Raw genomic sequence first — 23,206 nt, 5'->3', positions numbered from 1 at the left:
CCAGGTATAGTAGCCGCAGCGAGAAATGAACGCTGTGGTGGGGCAGCCGGTCATCCGGGGATTCCCCCACGGTAGCCATATCTACATGTCACCGACCATAGAGGTAGGATGTCACCGACCATCGGCCACCGCTGCAGCCCCGCTCCATGATCCTTACCCTGTGTCTCTGGCTTTCTCTTTCTCTCTCAGTTTCTATATAAACTGGTGTATTTCCGAAACTAATTATGAAATTATTATGACTTTTGTTCCACACCACCACTGAGGTAAAAATCAAGGAGAGTTTTCTGTATAAAGGTTTCCCCCCCCTTGTCTGAGGGCAGGTCAGTTCTGGCGAGTGTATAATTATAGGTCAGGCGGAGGTATCGGCAAGGCCGCACTCCCCCGCTCATATGCCACATTTAGGAGGGGGGGAAACCTTTATACAGAAAACTCTCCTTGATTTTTACCTCAGTGGTGGTGTGGAACAAAAGTCATAATAATTTCACAATTAGTTTCGGAAATACACCAGTTTATATAAAAACCGAGAGAGAAAGAGAAAGCCAGAGACACAGGGTAAGGATCATGGAGCGGGGCTGCAGCGGTGGCCGATGGTCGGTGACATGTAGATATGGCTGCAGTGGGGGAATCCCCGGATGACCGGCTGCCCCACCACAGCGTTCATTTCTCGCTGCGGCTACTATAGTCGAGAACGAACTCTAGGTGTTCCCGGAGTGCGCTCAGCTTGGGGATGGCTGGAGTTGTGTCATGCTGAAAGGAGTCCGCATCATCGTCGCCGTCCTCGTCGGAATCTTCAAGCTGGGTACTGACACCTGCAACTGAGGATGCGATCTCGATATCAGACAATGTCTGATACCCAGGATCGGCCTCGTCGTCATCCAACCACTCACGCACATCGTCCCCATCGACATCGTCGCCATACTTATGTAGACGTGCATGGAAGTCATCCACGTCAAAACCTAAGAAATCGTACTCCACATCCGTTCCGAGAAGCAGACGAGACCAACAATTTTCTAGAGTCTTGACATGGATTTCCTTCCATGCACTGGCCCAGTTGTAGATTGCAGACTTGATGTTGTAGCGGCGAAGGTTTTCCATAGTCCGCTGGCCTCGCGTGTCCCGTCCCTCCCTGCGCTCGTCCTCGTCCTTGAGAACAACCATCACCTCGTCCATGAACTTCCTTCGGTACAGCCTCTTCGTTGCCACAATCACTCCTTGGTCCATTGGTTGGATGAGAGCAGTTGTATTAGGTAGCAGAAACATGCACCTAATCCGGCCACTCTCAGCCACCAAGTCTTTGTCGCACAGGTAGGAAGGTGCATTGTCAAGGAGAAGGAGGGCCTTTACCTGGTCGCACGGGATTCCCAGTGTCTCCGTCTGGTAATGTATGACCTCCTTGACGAAGTGGCGGTGGAACCAGTCTTTGAAGATCTGGGCTGTAAACCATGCCTTCAATGAATGGTACCAGACGACAGGAAGGACATCCATCACCTCACGAAGACACTGAGGCTGCTTTGCATGGCCAACAACAACGGGCTTAAGCCGGTGCATGCCGTTAGCATTGCCACAACACAAAGCAGATATCCGTTGCTTGGAGAGCTTGCGGCCAGGTACACGCTTCTCCGTCTCCTCGGCTAGAGTGTTCGTTGGGAAAGAGCGATAGAATAAACCACTCTCGTCAATGTTGTAGACTTGACTGAGAGTGAGGCCCTCCCTGTCGATCAAGCCCTTCACCTTGTGCCAAAACTCGTCAACTCCATCCTCGTTAGCGTCCAAAGCTTCGCCATGAGCTTTATGGTTGGTAAGGCCATGCCGTAACTTGAATGCGAAGAGTCAACCCTTGGATGCCTTGAAGTCTAGGGCGTCGTGAAGCCTGGCGAATGTCTCAGCAGCAACCTTCAGCTCCGTACCACGTACCATCACACCAGCAGCACGTTGCTGTTGATACCAAATCAACATGCAGCGGTCGACTTCAGCAAACTCAGGAGTAAACATCACCTTCCTCTCCACGTTGTGTCTGCTTCTCGACGAGAAGTCAGCCATGTACTGCATGAGTTTGTCTCGGGATCTCTTAATATCAAACAAAGTAGATCGGGCCAGGTTGAACTCGCGGAGGATGCGGGAAGAAGACCACCCCGCATCTACTTTCTCCAATATCTCCCGTTTCTTCTCCAGAGTCAACACCACTCTCTTCCTCTTCTCAGGCGGCGGGGCCATCATCACACACACAAAGGAAAGGCATGAGAGCAGCAGGAGTGCCTGCAGCAGGTAAGGCACCACCACAAAATAGAGCACGTGGGCAGCCATGATAATGAGCGTTCACTTGCGACGAGAGACAGGCGGAAAGTGGGGAGGATGCAGAGGCGCTCTAGCGGATGTCAGAGGAGTGACGCGCCACTACAAAGCTGTCCTGCGTCCCGTGCGCCAAGTTCAAATTACGGGTGGGAAAAATTCGCTTTTTTTTCGATTTCGGATATTAGAGGGATTTCTTACATATATATATATATATATATATATATATATATATATATATATATGTATACAAGAATCACTCTAATATCCGGACGCCCAATATCCGAACATCCCCACTAACCGGACATAATCGTCCCGGGATCCAATATTCCCAAAATGGTCCGAAAACCGGAAAAAAAAAAAAAAAAAACGAATTTTTCCCACCCGTAATTTGAACATGCCGAAAGCGGCGCGGGACAGCATTGTTGTGACGCGTCATTCCTCCGACGTCCGATTGAGCGCCACTGCATCCTCCCCACTTTCCGCCTGTCTCTTGCCACGAGTGCACGTTCGTCGTTATGGCTGCCCATGTGCTCGCTTTTGTGGTGGTGCCTTACCTGTTGCAGGCACTCCTGCTGCTCTCAGGCCTCCACTTAGTGTGTGTGATGATGGCCCCGCCACCTGAGAAAAGGAAGAGAGTGGTGTTGACTCAGGAGAAGAAACGGGAGATATTGGAGAAAGTAGATGCAGGGTGGTCTTCTTCCCGCATCCTCCGCGAGTTTAACCTGGCCCAATCTACTTTGTTCGATATTAAGAGATCCCGAGACAAACTCATGCAATACACGGCTGACTTCTCATCGAGAAGCAAACGCAACATGGAGAGGAAGGTGATGTTTACTCCCAAGTTTGCTGAAATCGACCGCTCCACATTGATTTGGTATCGACAGCAATGTGCTCCTGGTGTGATGGTACGTGGAACGGAGCGGAAGGCTGCTGCTGAGAAGTTTGCCAGGCTTCATGATGCCCTAGACTTCAAGGCATCCGAGGGTTGGCTCCTTGCATTCAAGTTATGGCATGGCCTTACCAACCATAAAGCTCATGGCAAAGCTTTGGACGCTAACGAGGATAGAGTTGACGAGTTTTGGCACAAGGTGAAGGGCTTGATCGACAGGGAGGGCCTCACTCTCGGTCAAGTCTACAATACAGATGAAACTGGTCTATTCTATCGCTCGCTGCCAACGAACACTCTAGCCGAGGAGACGGAGAAGTGTGTACCTGGCCGCAAGCTCTCCAAGCAACGGATATCTGCTTTGTGTTGTGCCAATGCTAATGGCATGCACCGGCTTAAGCCCGTTGTTGTTGGCCGTGCAAAGCAGCCTCATTGTCTTCGTGGGGTGATGGATGTCCTTCCTGTCGTCTAGTACCATTCTTTGAAGGCATGGTTTACAGCCGTGATCTTCAAAGACTGGTTCCACCGCCACTTCGTCAAGAAGGTCATCAATTACCAGATGAAGACACTGGGAATCCCGCGCGACCAGGTAAAGGCCCTCCTTCTCCTCGACAATGCACCTGCCCACCCGTGTGACAAAGACTTGGTGGCTGAGAATGGCTGGATTAGGTGCATGTTTCTGCCACCTAATACGACTGCTCTCATCCAACCAATGGACCAAGAAGTGATCGTGGCAACAAAGCCCCTATACCGAAGGAAGTTCCTGGACGAGGTGATGGTTGTTCTCGAGGATGAGGACGAGCACAGGGAGGGATGGGACACATGAGGCAAGCGGACTTTGGAAAAACTTCGCCGCTACAACATCAAGTCTGCAATCTACAACTGGGCTAGTGCATGAAAGGAAGTCCCTTTGAAGACTCTGGAAAATGGTTGGTCTCGTCTGCTTCTCGGAATGGATGTGGAGTACGATTTTCTAGGGTTTGACGTGGATGACTTCCATACACGGCTACGTACGCACGGCGACGATGTTGATGTGGACGATGTTCGTGAGTGGTTGGATGACGACGAGGGCGATCCTGGGTATCAGACATTGTCTGATATCGAGATCGCGTCTTCAGTTGCAGGTGTCAGTACCGAGCTTGAAGATTCCGACGAGGAAGGCGACGATGATGTGGACTCCTCTCAGCAGGACACTACTCCAGCCATCCCCAAGCTGAGCGGACTCCGGGAACATCTAGAGTTCGTCCTAGACTACCTGGAACACCCGGACTGCGACAGGGAGATGGGGCCCTTGGGACTTGTGGAGGAAGTGCGTGCTTTCAGGCAGCGCATCATCAATCGTCAGAATTGTCGGTCATTGCGTCAATCAGCCATTGACAGTTTTTTCAGGCCCGTGACCACCACTGTGCCCAGCCCTGGCTCCACTCCGTTGCCTCCCCAAGACAGGCCCTCATGCTCCGAGCCACAGCCCAGCACATCAGCCACGGTGGAGTCACCGCTCGACGTGAGTTTGCGGCTGTCTTCAGAGTCGTCTGAAGTGGGTACACCATCACCACGACCCAGCGACGCACCCCTAGGTCACCTGCCAGTGATACTCTCGGACTCTGACAGTGAATAAACAGCAAGAACTTCTCCACTAGACCACACGGGAATTTACAGTGTTGTGCAGTGAAAAAAACAGTGTGTTGTGTTATGGATTTACAGTTGTGAGTGAAAAGACTAATTTGGAACAAAATTTAATGTAAATAGACTTGTTTGTTCTTGCTCTGTAGCTATTTCTTCTACTGATAAAGCAGATCTCTTCACTCAGACTTTCTCCTCCAATTCCACCTTAGACGATTCCGGTGCTGTTCCTCCATCACTTCCCCCCTCTGATTTCTTCATGGCTGACATTAAAATTTCTTCAGCTGATGTATTTTCTGCTGTCACAGGCCTCAATACTAATAAGGCATATGGGCCTGATGGAGTCCCTCCTGTTGTTCTCAAGAACTGTGTTTCTGTGCTTACACCCTGCCTAGGCAAACTCTTTCGCCTTTGTCTGTCAACTTGTACCTTTCCTTCCTGCTGGAAGTTTGCTCTCATTCAGCCAGTCCCAAAGAAGGGTGACCATTCCCAACCCTCTAACTATCGTCCAATTGCTTTAACATCCTGTATCTCAAAAGTTTTCGAGTCTGTTCTTAATAGAAAAATTTTAAAGCATCTTTCCTATCACAACCTTCTTTCTGATCGTCAGTATGGGTTCTGTCAGGGACGCTCCACCGGCGATCTTCTCACCTACCTTTCAGACTCCTGGTCATCCTCCTTTCGGGACTTTGGCGAAAGCTTTGCCATTGCACTTGACATCTCTAAGGCTTTCGATCGAGTCTGGCATAAATCTTTAATTTCCAAGCTGCCCTCTTACGGTTTCTATCCTTCTATCTGTGCCTTCATCTCTAGCTTCCTTTCTGGTCGTTCTATAGCCGCTGTTGTAGATGGCCATCATTCTTCTCCAAGATCTATTAACAGTGGTGTTCCTCAGGGCTCTGTAATATCACCAACTCTCTTCCTTTTATTCATCAATGACCTTCTAAGCTATACATCTAACCCTATCCACTCATACGCTGATGACTCCACCCTTCACCTTTCCATTCGATTCCCGCAACGTCCATATCAGCAGTTACTTCAACAAACAAGGGATGAGGCTATGGCACACCTAATGTCTGACTTGGCTCATATCTCTAACTGGGGTAACAATAATCTTGTTGTTTTTAATGCAGCAAAGACTCAGTTTTTGCACGTATCAACCCGACAAAATCTTCCACAGGTTTTCGTTTTCGTTTTTAAAGGCTCCAACATGCTTGCATGTGTCGACCTTGGTTACCTAATGGCGGCTCTCCACGCTGCTCGATCCATTGCAGCCTCCCTGTTCAGTCCCTTAACCCTAAGGTCACACTTAATGATCTCGTCCCATGTCTTTCTCGGTCTACCCCTCATAACCCCACCCCCAATATTAACACTTCTCACATTCCTCACCCAATTATCATCCTCCATCCTCTCCACATGTCCAAAACACCTCAATCTACCCACTGTTTGATAATATTCAGCTTAATCCTGCATCATCCTTGAACATGCTTGGGGTTTCATTCACACGGAACTTATCTTGGAAAGATCACATTACATCTCTTGTAAAATCTGCTTCCAAGAGATTGGGTGTGCTAAGCTGACTCCGTTCCTTCTTTACCCCTGCACAATTGTTGACTCTATACAGGGGTTTTATCCGCCCCTGTGTAGAGTACAACTCTCATGTGTGGGGAGGCTTCCCACATACAGCTCTTCTCAATAGGGTGGAGTCAAAGGCTTTTCACCTTATTAACTCTCCTCTTCTTACTGACTCCCTTCAACCTTTGTTTCTTTGCCACACTGTTGCATCTTTATCTCTTTTCTATCGCTACTTCAATGGTCACTGCTCCTCTGAACTGTCTGCATGCATTCCTCCACCCCTACGACGGGCGCGTAGCACCCGTCTAGCAGCAAACTCTCATCCCTTTTCTGTCCAACTCTCTAATGCAAGAGTTAACCGTTACTCCCAGTCCTTCATTTATGCAACAGGTCAACTCTGGAACTGTCTCCCTCTGTTTGTATTTCCAACTTCCTATGATCTCCAGTTTTTCAAACGCAGTGTGTCCAGGCATCTGGAAATGATCGGATCTTGAATTTGGCTCTCTCTTATATTTTGTTTTTCTCTTGGAAGGAATAGTTTTGCAGGCTCATTGCCTTTGGTTCCTTCTTCCTCACAAAAAAGAAAGAAAGAAAAAAAAAAGTAAGTTACAATGGAGCATTAGTTAGACAAGAGTGCGCACTGTGAAGAGAACGGACTTCTGTGTGCAATTGACTAAGTTCAGTGCAAGACTTCATGAACAGTGTACTGGAAGTGCTTCAGGAAATCCTTCTTACTGTCAGAGTCCGAGAGGAGGTGGTTATTCATCGAGGTGGCCATGGACTTGCTGTAAGTAGGCAGAATGTTTCATACTGTACTTTTTTCCATACTATACTTACCTCATTTCACTCTTGAATGTCCTTTATTGCTGTGAATAGGGTGTTAGGAGCTATGCATGTGCAGTAGGAAGGTGTTTTTCTGAGTTAGGCTAGGTTAGGGTCCATAAGTACCAGTCCAGGAGCCAGTCACCAGAACGTTTTATATTGTATGAACCTACTTCTACACCCTCATTTTATGCTTCTTTTGCATTTATTTCAGTCATTTATGTGCCTTGTTGGTGTGATTTGGGTCTTAAATAGGTGCTATGCATGTCCAGAGGGAGTTGTATAGGTGTTTCTCTGAGTCAGGGTCCAGAAGTACAAGTCCATAAGCTGGGGCCCAATATCCGGACAGGACCACTATCCGAACCTGCCTATGGCTCTATTACGTCGGATATTGGAGGGATTACATATACATATATGTATATTTATATATATATGTACTGTATATGTATATGTGGCAGGGGTAAACCAGCTCTGCTGTCGGGCCCTGCTGCGGATGTCACTGATTGCATTGCGCAGTTGACCCTTGTGCGGTGTGGTGCGGTGAGGATCTGTCCGTTCTCCCCTTGGGGGTAAGATGCGAATGAATGTGTTTGAATGGATGAGTAAATGGGGAGTGTGTCATCCTGTCTCGGCTACCTCCCTTTCCTTGGGGGAAGCAGCCTAGGTATATAGATAGACAGATATATATGGACCGTATATATATATATATATATAAAAGAAATGGAATCTAAAGGTGAATGTACGGAAGAGTAAAGTAAAAATGGTCTCAGAGAGAAGTGATGTCACTGAATGTACAGTGAGGCTGGATGAGGAAGAAATGGAAAATGTGAGTGCATTTAAGTACTTGGGTAGTGTGATGAGTAAGGATGGAAGTTTAAAGAGAGAAGTGCTCGAATGGGTACAACAAGGGAGAAAGGTTGCTGGTTCTTTGAGAGCAGTGATAAGGAACAAGGAAGTGAGCATGGACGTAAAAAAGTCACTGCATGACTGTATTGTGATACCAACTCTAATGGATGGATGCGAAGACTGGACCTTGTTAGAAGGCACAAGTCAAGAGTGAGAGCAGTGGAAATGAGCTATTTGAGAGGAGCATGTGGAGTTACATGGAGAGACAGACTGACAATTGAGGAAGTGATGGAGTGCTGTGGATGTAGATGTGATAGAAAGCATTAGGGGAAATACATTGAGGTGGTTTGGCCATGTGGAGGATGGAGAGCTGAAGACTAATAAGGAGAGTGTATGTGAGTGAGGTGGAGGGGAGGAGAGAGAGAAGGAAGCCAAGGATGAGATGGAGGGATGGAGTGGAGAGGTATATGAGAGAGGGGTGTGCGAGCTGGGAGCAAGGCAGTGAAGTGGCATTGTACAGGGTGACATGGAGGCGATTTGTTTGTGGCCACCCCTTACAAGATTGAGTCGTCTGGCAATATATACATATATATATATATATATATGGATGGTCATGCCTATAGGATGGAGTCAAAACACTGGGAACTGCACGATGAGTGAATGAGCATGTGGTCCATTCCACTGGGCATGCTGCAGATTCATTCTCCCCTTATTGCATTTTTCTCTTTCTGTGATTTCTGGATCCTATGGTACCCTATCCTTGGGTGGTAAAAAATGGTCAGGATGATGATTATAATTTTCACTGCCTTAATTAATGATTATCCCAAATGACACCCCTCATTTTCTTCTCATCCACTGCCATTCTGGTAATGCTAAGTGGATTGCAAAGTTTACATATTTCTCCTTCTTTATCCACAGGTCCAAAACTCATATCCTTCAACCTCCAGCTACAAGATAAAATATGCCCTGAATATCAGTCATAATTCAACTCAGGAAAAAACAAAAATTTTAACATGTGAAATGTGATTCTAAAGTGCAACTCTATCATCTGAAAGCAATGGAAAAACAGGGTTCTAGCTCAAAATCATAGCATCCAAAGCCACCACTAGATTCTACCCTTGCCTTTCCTCATGGTGTCTCTCCAGTCAAGTCTTAACCCCTTAAACGCGGATCGTCGCGTTTGCGACGCTCAGCCAAAAGGATATGACAGCGGGTCGTCGCGTTTGCGATTCTAGTAAATTTTGAATAACCGCGGGCAAGCAGGCTCCAGCTGGTATTGTCTATCAGTACCACCACCCTCTAGCTACAACTAGCATACTTTACCTTTGTACTACTGACCTCAGTTGTTGCCAAATATCGCGTTTTCCCCCCGTCCCCCCCCCCCACCACGGCCCGGCCAGCCTGGCTGTGATACATGGCAGCGCTCTGAGCGCTCAGAACTGTAAATCTGCGCTCTCCTCTCACAAGCAGTTTATGCTACTAGGAAATGCTTGTTTCCCCAGTTGTAACACTAGCTTTTTTTCTCACGGTTTGCCCCTGTTTAGCGTCAGTTTACTGCAGGCTTTCAAAGTGACATTATGGCGAGTTCTAGCTCTTCCCAGTCAGTGGAAGCGGCCGACAGGAACGAGAATAAAGTGGCGGATGTAAGGCAGAATAAAAAGCGCGCCGTGGTGATCTTTTGGGAAGTAATATGATTGAAAATAATGTAGTATACATGTTTTTAGCTGTGAAAATGGAAATGTTTGTTGAGTGACGGGAAGACCGCCGCCACAGTGCATGTCGGCCGCACGCTCCGTTGATTTTAGCCTTATTTTCAGTGCTTATTGTACAAATACGGATTCCTAACTACCTTTACGTTGTAGTATAAAGTTTACTGTGACAGAATGAGGCTGTGGTAGAGGGGAAACCGGGTTGCTGGAGGTGTGAAAGTGAAGATTTGGTTACCCAACTTTGCAAGTCTCCACAAGTCCTTGGGTAGTTCATGAAGGCTCAACACCTGTCTCTGGAGAAAGCTTAATGTAAGTACTATCTGCCATACCAAGTATAATGTTCTAGGGTTAATCTCTGATTTTTGGCGAATAGTTTCCTACAGGTACTCAGACCGCGATACAACCCCGCCACTCGGGGGGAACGACTGTACACAGCCGCGTTTAAGGGGTTAAGACTCTCAGTCTGAGTCTGCCTGAGCTACACTCACACACTGTGGTGTTTTTAGCATTGTACAAGACCCGTTCTTGCTCACCTGTTACATCATGGCCCCACTGCTTCATTCTAAGAATAAGAGGATTGCTTTGGAGCTGAAAATGAAGGTTATTGAGTTGCATATGCAATGTAAAAGGAACTCAAACACTGGATGAGAACTTGGCTCAGGTGAATCGACAGCAAGGAACATTCTCAAGAAGACGGGACAGAGTTTATGAACCATCAAGATTTATGGAGGAGAGCATGTGGACGAGTGCAGTAAGGTTCCTAATCTCACAATTTATACAATTGGATACCTACCACACCACATTCACAGTTCTATTATCTTTCTTTGAACCAAAGTCTTTTTTAAAATGAGAGTCAATAATGGGGAAGTACTGTAAATAGCAAAGACAGAGTTAGGGATTGTCCATATACATTTACTTCCATTGATTCAATGGTTCTAATATACTAAATATCCAATATGCAGCACCATATTCTCACATATTGGGAGACCCCACTGCATCAGTCAATGTATCACTGGTATGGTGTGGAAGTATTAGTCAGGGTATCACTGGTATGGTGAGGGAGTATTAGTCATGGTATCACTGGTATGGGGGGGAGGGTATATCAGGTACTATCATTGGTGTGGTGTGGGGGTATCAGTCACGGTATCACTGGTGTGGTGCGGAGGTATCAGTCAGAGTCAGGGTACCATTGGTGTGGTGTGGTGTGAGGGTGCCAGTCAGGGTACCATTGATGTGGTGTGGGGGTATCAATCAGGGTATCATTGGTGTGGTGCGGAAGTATCAATCAGGGTATCATTGGTGTGGTGCGGAAGTATCAATCAGGGTATCATTGGTGTGGTGCGGAAGTATCAGTCAGGGTATCACTGGTGTGAAGTCCTGTGATGTACAGGGCCCAGAGTCTCATCCCTTGACCATCTACCCTTGTCACATATAAACAATGTTTGCATGAATGTGATAATATAGACTAACTGATGGTTTGTATTTCTTGCCAAACTAATCTGTCTCTCTTCTCAGAGGTTTCTGATAGACCTCTCTTATTTCTGAACTTTCTTGCCATAATCTTCAGTTATGATACTTGTCCCCAGTGTGAATCAGGATATAATTGTAGAGATAATATATTTTCCCTTAAAGATATGCCACAGACCACACTCAATATCTGTGAACCAAGTGTGTGAATACATATGGATCCTGAGATTACTTACACTGTTAAATTTCATTCCACATATACAACAGTCACATTCAGTGTCTCCAAAATGGGTACGAGTATGCATTTTGAGGTTACCCTTTAGGCCAAACTGCTTACCGCAATGACCACAGGTGAACCTCCTCCACCCTGTGTGAGTGAGGCTGTGTGTGGTCAGACTACTCTTACGATTGAAGCTCTTGCCACACTCCTGACACTGATGGTTCCTGGAGGCAGAGTGAATAATCATGTGATTCATGAGGGTGCCTTTCTGTGTAAACGTTTTGTCACACCGATCACATTTGAACTGTCTGTCACCCTCATGAATCCTGATGTGGATGGACAGGTGTCCCTTACGACTAAATGTCTTACCACACATATCACACTTGTACTTTTTCTCTCCAGTATGCACCCGTCTATGTAGAGTGATGTTAGCTACTTCCTTACCACACTCCTCACACATGACTCTCTTTCTCTTACTGGTACATGACAACTCACTCTCAATCAGAGTCTCTGATCTGATCTCCCTACTTACACCCCCACTCCTAATTTCTTCTTGCTGGGAGTCCATGACAATATTCCCACTATTACAGTTTCATGAAGGTTTTGTCTTATTACCTTGGCTCACCACAACAATATAATGACAAATTTACTTGCTAAAAACTAAACTCTGTGCCATGTTAATTCACCATACAAAAGCTATAAATCCTGGTCCAAATGTAGAGCAAGTACGTTTACAGCCTGTCAGTTCATGGTGGTGGCTTGTGTTCCTGCATGACTCTTAATCTTCTTGTGGGCAGCCTTCCGGTTTACTGGGGACCTGCCTCATCCAACTGCAAAAAGTCCATGACAGCTGGTTTGGTAAGCTAACTGAGTGCCTTGAGTTCAACCAGCCTTGGTCTCCAGTGCTTCCCCCCTCACTCCATCTGCAAGATATAAGTCATAGTCTTAGTCACCAAACATCTGTAACAGGTCAGTATCAAACAGATATACGATGTCTGCTCAGTGTATCTCATCTTGGGCTCTAAAAAAATATATAACTAACCTGCTGATCTAGGACACTTATCTCCCTCAAAGTAGGCCCCTTCTGACTTGACACATAGCCCAGCATTCCTTCCACTGCCTCAAACATTTTTCAAAGTCAGCTTTCGGTACCTCCTGTCGCTGCTTCATCATGACCTCTTCTCTTGTCTCAAATCTGGAACCCTTTGGTAGAGTATTGAGCTTCGGGAATAACCAAAAGTAGCATGGAGCCATGCTTGGTGAGCCGGGAACCTGCCGGACCTGCAGGATGTTGTGCTTGGTCAAAAATTCCTGAATCAGTTGAAAAGAATGGGCAGGGGCATTGTCATGTACAGCTTCCAACTTGCCGCTTTCTAAAGGTCTGGTCTCTTCTGCCGAACAGCGTCATGACAGATAACATTGAGGTAGTAATGTTTGTTGACAGTCGAGCTTCTGGTGCATATTCATGATGCATAATGCCATGGCAGTCGAAAAAAGGTGTCACCATGCATTTCACCCTTGCTGCAGACATGTCATGCCTTCTTCAGCTGAGGCGACCCTGCATACTTCCACTGGGATGACTGTGCTTTGGTTTCTGGGCTGTACCCACCAAGTTCATTCCAAAGCTCCATTCACGTGAACAACAAGCTCTGCAAATGAATGTTGCTCATGTTGGAGTTTGCAAATTGCGACCAAGACTTTCTGAAGACTGTTAACACTGGAGATGAGATTTGGGTGAACGGGTACACCAGAGCACAGTCATCCCAGTGGAAGCATGCAGGGTTGTCTTGGGGGAAAAAAAAAATAGCACAACCAGTCCACAGCAAGGGTGAAATGCATGTTGACAGTTTTTTTTTTTTTACTACCGTGGTGTTGTGCCTCATTAATATGCGCCAGGAGGACAGCCTGTCAACAACCATTACTGCCTCAACATTATCCACCATGTTCATGATGCAGTTTGGTGGAAGAGACCAGACCTTTAGAAAGCGGCAAGTTGGCGGCTGCAATATGACAATGCCCCTGCCCATTCTTCTCAACTGATTCAGGAATTTTTGGCCAAGCACAACATCCTGCAGGTCCGGAAGGCTCCCTACTCACCAGACATGGCTCTGTGTGACTTTTGGTTATTCCCCAAACTCAAAACCCTGCTGATGAGTTCTTGATCTGAGATGAGAGATCACAATGAATGCGACCAAGCACCTGAAGAAGATACTGAAAACCAACTTTGAAAAATGTTTCAGGCAGTGTAAAGACCGCTGGGCTGTATGCGTCAAGTCAGAAGGGGCCTACTGTGAGGGAGATTAGTGTCCTAGCTCAACACGTTACCTATTTATTTTTTCTAAAGCCTACAGTCAGATACTTCCTGAACATACCCTGTATGAGTGTGTTGACCCAGATGTTTGGATGAAGGCTGTGACTTTAACCCCTACACCGCGGGCTTATTTACCAATGACTTGCGTGTGCCGCGGGGTTATTTGGGCTCCGACAGACTCTCAAAAAATATTTGCCAAAAATCAGTTATTAGTCCTAGAATAATAAAATTACATATGCTTATGGCACATACCTTCAGCTTTCTCCTGGAATGATTGTTGAGCCTTCGTCAGTTACCGTAGGACTTGTGGAGACCTCTGATGTAGGGTAACGAAGTCTCCACTTTACACTTCCCGACAACCCGTAATATGATTACCACAGCCAGATACAAACACTATAAACACTATTCTACAATTTTCAAGTAGTTTGGGATCCATACTAAAAAAAAAAAAAAACACTGTGAAAGCAATGGAAATTACGAGCGCGTCTGATCGTCGCACTGGCACTAGTTCGGTCTTAGTAGTCTGTCATTTATTATTCATAAAACCCCTCACACTTTATATTTCTATTACTATATAACACTTATATATATCTACAGTCTTTATTCATAAGTGTCCTTCAGTAGTATTAGTTTATTGTCACTGTAGGGATTCAATTTCTTTCAGTAAAATACGTAGCATTCACTTTCTCGTCCTGTATACTGGCATTGAGAGTGAATGTCACTTTCATCTTCACTCTTATAACTCATAGCATTCAGACATGCTAGAGTGAAACTTTCACTTTCATTACTCCTAGGGTATATACTCGTATTCTTATAATACTACTCATTTACATTTCTATTTACGTTCTCTATTTTATTTACGTTATTTACATTTCTATTTTATTTACACTGTGTTGTGCACTGTCACTTGAAATAACTTATAAAACTATTTTCCATTGTTCACGTATATTTACATTCATTACTTTTGGCTGTTTAATATATATATATGGATGGGGTTGTAAAGGAAGTACAAGGTAGGGCAGTGGATGTGGGGGTGGCCCTAATGAATGAGGGTGAGATTTGGAAGCTTCCGGTGTTGATGTTTGCTGATGATACAGTATTGTTGAGTGAAGATGAATGGGAGTTGCAAGGTTTGGTGAATGAATTTGGGACAGTGTGTAGGAGGAGGAAGCTGAAAGTTAATGTAAACAAAAGTAAAGTTATGGTGTTTGAGAGGAATGAAGTCACAGAGTGTGCAGTGAGGTTGGATGGTGAGGATATGGAGAATGTGAGTGCATTCAATTACTTGGGTAGTGTGATGAATAAGGATGGAACTTTGGGGGATGAAGTACGTGAAAGGGTACAGCAGGGAAGAAAGGTTGTCGGTACACTGAAAGCAGTGATGAGAAATAGGGAGGTGAGTATGGAAGTTAAGAAGTCACTGCATGATGGTATTGTGATCCCTACCCTGACGTATGGAAGCGAGGCGTGGACATTGCAAGAGGGGAACAAGTCAAGAGTGAGAGCAGTGGAAATGAGTTACTTGAGAGGAGCATGTGGAGTGACGTGGAGGGACAGGTTGACGAATGAAGAAGTGAAGGAACGTTGTGGGGTAGATGTGGATGTGGTTGAAAAGATTAGGAGAAATACACTGAGGTGGTTTGGACATGTGGAGAGAATGGAGAATGAAAGACTGACTAAGAGGGTGTATGTAGGTGAGGTGGAGGGATTGGAGAGGGAGGGGTAGACCGAGGATGAGGTGGAGGGATGGAGTTGAGAGGTATATGAGGGAGGGGGGGGTGAGCTGGGGGGAGGGTAGTCGAATGGTAGGTGACAGAGTGACTTGGAGGCGTTTTGTCTGCGGCCACCCTTTGCGGGATTAGGGCGTCGGGCTATAGATAGATAGATAGATAGATTACTTTCACTTGCTGTTTACACATTATTTACACATTATTTACAATTCCACTTGCACTGTTTTACTCAATAGAAAGATCGTAGTCACTCTTTTATCAATTGTCAGCCCTTTACCTCTTTCCACACGAGGTTTAGTAGGGGGTAAAGGTCACAGGGCCATTTGCATGGGGGTGAAAAAAGGCCTTGAAGTCAGCAAGAAGAAACATACGTACTCTCACTTCGGAAGTTGAGAGTAACCTGATAACGGAGGGCTAGCATGGAGGCCTGCTAAGGGGTTATTCAGGGTTACCAATATTACTTCTTGAAACAGCTAAGTCTAGCACTGATATGATTGGCAGGAAATCTAGACAATACATTATAAATTTGGTAGTTCCAGGTGAATGTAAATATCACTTAGGCTTCTCCCTTCCCTCCTCACATGTATATTTATTTCGAAAATAGATTAGAGGCCTACTTAGGAGATATATTTTCAGAGTTACCAATGTTAGATCTTGAAACATCTTTGTTTAGCACTGATATGATTGGCAGGAAATCTAGACAATACATTATAAATTAGGTAGTTCCAGGTGAATGTAAATATCACTTAGGCTTCCTTCCCTCCTTACATGTATATTTATTACGAAAATAGATTATAGGGCATATTTCAAGGGGAAAAAAACAGCGAAAATTAGCGAACGAGTGCACATGAGGTGTTGTCAGGTGATAATTAGCCAATTCCAGGTGTTTGGCACTCTCACTTACCTTATTTCTTTCTTGTATATATTATTTGGTATAAGAATAGGACATAGGGCTTATTTCAATGGATGAAATCAGTGAAAAATTCCAGGGAAGATTTACTTAGCGTAGCACGGCAGGGCAGGCGAGAGGATAGGGTAATGGAGGGGGGGTAGGGAGGGGAGTCAAGAACGGGGAGAAATGGCTAAATTGTCAACAATGGATGGGAGTACAGATGAGATTAGGAGTGCTGACTAGTGTTGGACATTGGCAGTACTGATAGATGATACAAGCCCCCACTTGGAAGCCCGGGTGAATTCAAAATAACACAGAATCACAAAAGCGACGCCCCGCGGTATGATCCCTTGCTCCCAAGCATCACGAAAGTGACGCCCCGCGGTTAAGGGGTTAAATGTGTACAAAGGAAAGGGTGATGCCCTGGAAAGAGGAAACTATAGATGCATAAAACTTTGGACTAGATAATGAAGGTATATAATGGAGAGAGTTCTAGAGAGTATGATTAGAGAAAGGGTGAATACCGATGAGATGCAGTTTGGGTTTATGCCAGGCAAAGGGATCACTGATGCCTTACTCATTGTTCGACAGCTTCAGGAAAAATATATAGGAAAGAAAAGGGAACCGTATTTTGTTTTTGTTGATTTGGAGAAAGCCTCTGACAGAATCCCTAGGAAGGTGAGGAACTGGGAAATGAGAAAGCCTAGGATCAAGAAGTGACTGGTTAGAATGGTTATGGCTATGTACTGTGTGTGGGTGTGCACACCCAGGTGAAAGTGAATAGAGATTTGATTGATGAGTTTTCCACTAATGCTGGTGTGCATCATGAGTCAGTCTTGAGCCCCTTATTGTTTATCATGGTGATTGAAGCCCTCTTACATGACTTCAGAAATGGACTCCCATGGAAGATGTTGTATGCTGATGATCTGGTGTTGATTGCTTAGAATGAAAGGGAGGTGAAGGAAAGATTTAGGAAGTGGAGGGATGGTATGAGCACAAGGGCTTGAAAGTAAACGCAGATAAAAGAAAGGTGATGGTATCATGGGTTTGTGGTGATATTGTCAAAGATGAGGGAGAGTGGCCATGTGTGGTTTGCCACAGGGGTGTGGCAAGAATTTCCATCTTGTGCAGTGTCTGTGATAAGTGGTGCATAAGAGATGTAGTGGCATTAGAGGTAGACTGCGAGGTAATATCAATTTCATGTGTGCAGTGTGCTGGAGAGAGCATGTGGAGACTGTCAGGTATGAAAGGATTGATATTACTGGTGAGTCTCTAGCATCTGTGGAGGAACTTTGTCACTTGGGAGACACGTTATGTGATGGTGGTGGGGCTGGAGATAGTTTTGTGGCTAGTGTGAGAAAGCTCCGTGGCTAAAGTGAGAAGTGCTTGGAAAAAGTTCAAGGTGCTGTTGCCCCTCCTGACACTAAGAGAGCTCTCCCTGCCTTCTAAGGGATCTTTGTATGTGGCATGTGTTACGAGTGTAATGCTGTATGGTAGTGAGACCTGGGCAGTAAAGAGATAGGATATTTGCCAGCTCAAACCTACAGAAATGACAATGGTTAGGTGGATTTTCTTTTTTTTTTTTATAATGAATGGAGGAAGGAAAAACAAAGGAAAAAAAATAAGTCCATGTGCCTAAAGGCATCCTCCATTCATAAAATACTTATAACAATTGGATTTAAAGTTGAGAGGATTAAATGTATGTGGGAAGCAACTCCCAGCAAGTGAATTCCACAGAGTAGTAGTTCTGGGGATAAATGAATTTTGATAAGCAGAGGTTCTGCATTGTGGGGGAGAGAGTGTGAGTTCATGGGTGCTCCCAGCTGCCTGAGTATTTCGGGAGAAAATGTGAAGGGGAGGCACAATTGAAGCCAGTTCGTTAGAGCACTTACGATAAAAATATAGACAAAATAGTGCTAAAGAAGCAACATCTCTACATACAGTACTGATAACGGAGGAAGGTCCTGCGTTATGGCAGGATTATTGATTAATCTGATGGCTTTATTTTGAATTTTGTCCAAGGCCTGGTGCCATACTCTGTCAAATGCTTTTGAAATATCAAGTGGTACTGTGTGTGTTTCACCATGTTGGTCTATTGTTTTGTTAATCTGATGGGTAAGAAGGCAAAGAATATCTACAGTTGAATGTTCCTGTCTAAATCCATAATGCCGATCATTGATCAATTTATTGATTTCTAAATGCTTGACTATGTGTTTGTTAATTAGTGTCTCAAAAAATTTACCGAGGACAGCAGTTATTGCAATTGGTCTATAGTTTGATGGATCAGAAGTTGCCCCCTTTTTAGGAACAGGATGGATATTTGCTTCTTTCCAAGGGGCTGGAAAAATGAGGTACGAATGCATAAGCGGAAAAATTTTGCTAATACAGGAGCCAACAATGAGGAGCAATTTTTAAGTACTATTGAAGGAATAATCTGGACCAGTAGCTATGTCTGCTGATAGATTCTGTAATACGGCTTGTACGTGTCTGGTGTGAATCATGAAAGGAGGTGTTTGAGGGGAATCAAAATCAAGTACAGGAATATTATGATTTTCTGAATTTAGGGTTGAGTTTGTTGAAAAAATGTCAACAAGAAGGTTGGCTTTTCCACGTGGGTCACTTACTAGATTTCCATTGGGGGACTGTAACAGTGGAATGGAGGAGGTGGTAGCGAAGTTAGTTTTGAATGAATTACGGGTTGACCAGAATATTTTGTTATCATTTGGACTGTTTAGTAGTTTGTTAGCCTGTCTATGTAGAAAGTTTGATTTAGAAAGATTGATAATCTGTAAAACAAATAACTCAGAGTCAAATGGCCACCCCGTACGGGATTATGGCATCTGGCAATAGATAGATAGATAATAGTTTTGGCATGGTTTCTGATATTTTTATAATAGTTAAAGGCTTCTTTGGTTTTAGTCCATGAATAAGTGTTATATGCTATTGTTTTATATTATGTTACTCTAGCACAATTGTGGTCAAACCATATAGGAGAATTACATCTTTTCCTGTAACTATGATGGGGAATGAATATTTCCATGCCGACTTTAATGAAATCCTGCATGTGGCCCAATGTGGAATTTGCATCATGGGAGAAATAGGAGGTCCAAGGAACATCCAGGAGAAAATTTTGAAGTCCCTCCCAGTCTGCCCTGTCGTAGTGCCATTTAGTCATCACGAGTCAAGACAGGTTCAGAGCAGGAGGGTGTGGTAGGTGTTAAACTGGTGGCTTGAATCAGACAATGATCCGAGGATCCGAGGGGGGACTTCACCTCAACATCATAATTATCCGAATTGGTTGTTAGAAACAAGTCCAACAGGTGGGGATTTTGATCGAGGTTGTCTGGTACATGGGTGGGTTGACTGACTAACTGGGTGAGATTAACTGAGTCTGCAAATAGCTCACATTCAAGACCAGAGTCATCAGTTCTGGCTGAACAAGTAAGCCATTCAACATTATGAACATTAAAATCACCCAGAACAGTAATTTCTGATGCAGTATTAATGCTGAAGACACTTAGTTGTGAAGACAGAGAGTCAAATAAAATCGGCTCTGAAGGGGTATTAGGGGAATGATAAACACAACAGAAATACTTAATTTTACCAAAAGAATTTAATTTGCACAAGGAATAGTCGAAATAAGGACAATTAAATTTGGTAATCTCCTCCAGGGCAATTTCTGATTTAGCAAGGCAACATATGCCTCCTTTGAGTCTGAAATTTTGAATCAAGATATAACCAGGCAAACTAAATCTAGCTGAATCAGAGGTGGAACTTACTTGTGTCTCTGTCAAAAATAGCAGATCTGGGGATTCAAACTGGAGGAAATTTTGAACACAGTTGATGCTGAAGTCCCCTAATACTGCAAAAGAAAATTTTACTGCACTGACGAGCAGATTTAGGGCGCCGCAACACTGGAGATGGCACAGTCGCTTGATGACGACTCGGAGGGCCCTGTGCAGATGACCCAGCCCTGATGGTGATGGTCACCTGAGAAACCACCGCACTATCTATCTATCTATCTATAGCCCGACGCCCTAATCCCGCAAAGGGTGGCCGCAGACAAAATGCCTCCAAGTCACTCTGTCACCCACCATTTGACTCCTCTCCCCCCAACTCAACCCCCCCTCCCTCATATACCTCTCAACTCCATCCCTCCACCTCATCCTCGGTCTACCTAATCCACAGTATAGCAGCAGCCATGGTTCTTTTTATAGGGGGGAGAGCAGGGATGTGTTGTGGAATGTGTATGATATGTAATGACAAGATTGGTGTTTTATGGAAAGAGGATAGCTGGTACCCTAGATAGGTAAACCCCCATGAGGACTCCCTTATAGGTAATCCAGGGTATGACATACCCTAGACAAAATAATACTAATAATGGTAGTTTGCACTGATTTATTTAAATATGCTTCAGCACACACAAAATACAACTTATTTGCATTCACCCTGGCAAAAAAAAGTTAAATGTAAGTGAAAAAAAATAATCTAAACAAATTTTTGGAAAAAATATACAGTAAACTGAACACTTCAATTTCAAAATTAACCGTAGGAAAAATAGAAACTAAAATGGAGACTTCTTGGTTCTTCTCTTGTAGACCGATGTCGGGTCCATCTGTAAACAAAAGGAGAAACAAATTAAATGAAAAAAAATACAAAAAACAGGGGGCCAAAACTGTAGGAATAAATCTATCTATCTATCTATTGCCAGATGCCTCAATCCCGTTTGGGGTGGCCACAAACAAATCGCCTCCAAGTCGCCCTGTCCCCCGCCATTTCACTGCCCTGCTCCCAACTCACACCCCCCTCTCTCATATACCTCTCCACCCCATCCCTCCATCTCAGCCTCCCCCTCCCTCTTCCCCCCTCCACCTCACTCACATACACTCTCTTCGTCAGTCTTTCACCCTCCATCCTCTCCACTTGGCCAAACCACCTCAGTGTGTTCCTCATAACACTTCCTATCACATCCACATCCACACCACAATGCTCCTTTATATCCTCATTCGTCAGTCTGTCTCTCCATGTGACTCCACAGGCTCCTCTTAAATAACTCATTTCCACTGCTCTCACTCTTGACTTGTGTCCTTCCAACAACATCCAAGCTTCACTTCCATACGTTAGAGTTGGTATCACAATACTGTCATGTAGTAACTTTTTCACTTCCATGCTCACTTCCCTGTTTCTTATCACTGCTTTCAAAGAACCAGCAACCTTTCTTCCCTGCTGTACCCTTTCAAGCACTTCACCCTCCAAACCTCCATCCTTACTCATCACACTACCCAAGTACTTAAACATATTCACATTTTCCAATTCCTCACCATCCAACCTCGCTGTACATTCACTGACTTCACCTCTCTCAAAGACCATCACTTTACTCTTCCCTACATTCACCTTTAGATTCCGTTTCTTACACACTCTCCCAAACTCATCCACCAAGCCTTGCAGCTCCCCTTCGTCTTCACTCAACAACACAGTATCATCTGCAAACAACAGTACAGGGAGTTTCCAAACACTATCCTCTCTCACCAAGGCCACTCCAATATCCACTACCCTCCTTTATTACCCCATCCATGTACAGATTGAACAACCATGGAGACATGACACATCCCTGTTTCAACCCAGCTTTCAAAGAGAAAAATTCACTTAGTTCACCATCCACACGCACTGCAGCCTTCGCACCATTGTACATACTCTTCACAGCATTCAACAACTTCCCACCTACTCCATATATTCTGAACACTTTCCACACTCCTTGTCTATCCACCCTGTCATATGCTTTCTCCAAATCCATGAAAGCCGCATACAACTTCTTTCCCTTCTCTAGAAACTTTTCCACTAAAGATCTAAGAATGAATATCTGATCTACACAACCTCTTCCCTTCCTAAAGCCTCCCTGTTCTTCTCCAACTAATTTCTATGTTCTTTCTCTAACTCTGTCAATAAGTATCCTACCATACACTTTTCCTATTATACTAAGAAGACAAATGCCCCTATGATTACCACACATTTCTTTTTCCCCTTTTCCTTTGTACAAGGGAATAATTATACCTGACTTCCAGTCCTCCAGGACTCTACCTTCCTCCCAGGCCAATCTGCACATCTTCCACATCCATTCTACTACTATCTCTCCCCCATGCTTCAGCATTTCACCACACACTCCATCAATTCCTGGGGCTTTCCCAGATTTAACTTTCTTCATTGCTTCCACAACTTCTATCCTACTGATTTCTTCCTGTCTTCTCACCTCTCTCCTTCTCCTAGCCATTCCCCAGCCACTTATACTTGCATTACTTCCATCCTCTATGTTCAACAATTCCTTAAAGTGTTCTCTCCATCTGCTCACTTTTTCTCCCTTCTCCACTAGTAATCTACCATTTTTATCTTTCACTCCCCTGCTAACTTCACTTCCACCCTGTCTTACTCTTTTCACCTCTTTCCAGAACATTTTCTTACAGTCCCTCCACTTTACACTCAAATTCCTTCCAAATTCCTCATCCACTCTCTTCTTACTCTCTCTTACTAATCTTTTCACCTCTTTCTTTCTTTCTACATATAACTCTCTCTTCCTCCTCTCAACTTCTTCCACGCCCCTATTTCTCATCCATTCATTGTATGCTTTCTTCTTTTGTGCCACAGCCTGTCTCACCTCTTCAGTCCACCACGCTGTTCCTTGCACCCCCCTCCGTCTTCTCTTCCTTCCACACACCTCATCACATGCTGCACATATTTCTTCTGTAAATATCCTACACACACCTTCCATGTCTCCCATCTGCTCCAATTCATATTTGCCCAATCGTTCCTCCACTTCTCTCTTATACTCTGCCTTTTTC

This window comes from Coenobita brevimanus, chromosome 21, assembly GCF_032717465.1.
Source record: "Coenobita brevimanus isolate Jiangsu-jjx chromosome 21, ASM3271746v2, whole genome shotgun sequence".
Classification (NCBI taxonomy): Eukaryota; Metazoa; Arthropoda; class Malacostraca; order Decapoda; family Coenobitidae; genus Coenobita; species Coenobita brevimanus.
This window is presented reverse-complemented; position numbering follows the sequence as displayed.